Genomic DNA, 1,718 nt, shown 5'->3' on the forward strand with positions numbered 1-1,718 from the left:
ATATATATATATATATATATATATATATATATATATATATATATATATATATATATATATATTAGTGATTGTGAATATTTCGCTTGTTCTGCAAATTCTAAACATTGTAAAAATTTTCGTTGGTCGTTGCCTGCAGAGGATGAGATGAAAAACTCGAAGCCATCTTCCTGAGTGCTGGCTGCTTTGGACCAAAACGTCTAGCGTTAGCTGGGCGCCAAAGTATTGGACCGATGTGGTACGGTGAGAAGAGTACTACGTCCATGGCCATGGAAGTCTTTAGCTTAAGATCTTTCGGATTCTCGTACGTCGTCAGGGGCTATGCGGTGTTGCAAGACAGCAACAGGTGCCCAGATCACAGACTGTGATACATTGTGTGTGTGCGTATGTGTGAGTTGCATTTAAAAATTCTCCGTCTCATAAATTCCCTTGCTGTTGTGCCTGTGATTTATTCTCCTGAACGATGGTAATTCCTAAGTCTAGTCACTCCAGCTCTGCTACAGTGAAACATATGAAACTCTCGTAGCTCTTAAACCCATAATGCCAATCTTGGGGATAGTATCACCATCTCCCAGCTCAGACCAACAGATTTCACTACATGAAGTGTGAAATCCATTGTATATGATGGAATATGACAGGGAACCCCCCTTTTTGTGTGATGGAATATGAGAGGGAAGCCCTTCCTGTGTGATGGAATATGAGAGGGAAGACCTTCCTGTGTGATGGAATATGAGAGGGAAGACCTTCCTGTGTGATGGAATATGAGAGGGAAGCCCTTCATATATGATGGAATATGAGAGGGAAGCCCTTCCTATGTGATGGAATATGAGAGGGAAGCCCTTCCTAAGTGATGGAATATGAGATAGAACCCCTTCTTTTTTGACGGAATATGAGATGGAACCCCTTCCTGTGTGATGGCGTATGAGATGGAACCCCTTCCTGTGTGATGGCGTATGAGATGAAAACCCCTTCCTGTGTGATGGCGTATGAGATGGAACCCCTTCCTGTGTGATGGCGAATGAGATGAAAATCCCTTTCTGTGTGATGGCGTATGAGATGGAACCCCTTCCTTTGTGATGGCGTATGAGATGGAACCCCTTCCTGTGTAATGGAACATGAGAGGGAAATTTCATCCTATCTGATGGAATATAATGGTGGGTAAGGAAGTAATATAGCTAGCGTTTGTTCCCGCTATATAACTCTCATATGGAGTAACGTAGTAGATCAGTGCACAGTGTGACCAGACAGGTTGTTAGTGCTCGCTGCACGAAGTCCACGCACCACTGCCTGGCTGATCACCTAGCCCACCACCTAAATCGTCACCTTCACCTACACTCTCACACTCCAGGCACCTTTAGTAATAACAGGTGAGTCAGTAACCTGTTATGTGATTACGTCACAGTAGACGATAAACAACAACAATTATCAGCTGACTGATGACGTCATTAGGAGTGTAGTACTATGATGCCCCTGACACTGTGTTCTTTAATTACACCTACCGTGCTTTGAACACTACACCTGGTGTAAGGTGTGTGTACTGACCATACTTTGAACACTACACCTGGTGTAAGGAGTGTGTACTTACCTAACTTTGAGTGCGAGCGGTCGAATCTTGGCTCCTGACGTGTATGGATACATATGTGCTCACCAAGGTGTATTTGCGGGGGTAGAGTCTCCGTTTAACTACAGTCACCGGCTGTATTGGTTTTCCCGCCTCTCGA

The 1,718-nt window shown here is 43.9% G+C and overlaps 1 long non-coding RNA gene across 1 annotated transcript in view; it reads left to right on the forward strand.

Annotated features, from left to right (window-relative positions):
• LOC138854373 (uncharacterized) overlaps nt 1–570 on the forward strand; it is a 423,554-nt gene extending 422,984 nt beyond the window's left edge. The window contains exon 4 of the long non-coding RNA XR_011393561.1: nt 137–570. This is a non-coding gene — a long non-coding RNA (uncharacterized lncRNA). The remainder of the gene's footprint in view (nt 1–136) is intronic.
• The last annotated feature ends 1,148 nt before the right edge of the window (nt 571–1,718 follow it).

Source organism: Cherax quadricarinatus, chromosome 56 (genome assembly GCF_038502225.1).
Source record: "Cherax quadricarinatus isolate ZL_2023a chromosome 56, ASM3850222v1, whole genome shotgun sequence".
In the NCBI taxonomy this organism is placed as follows: domain Eukaryota; kingdom Metazoa; phylum Arthropoda; class Malacostraca; order Decapoda; family Parastacidae; genus Cherax; species Cherax quadricarinatus.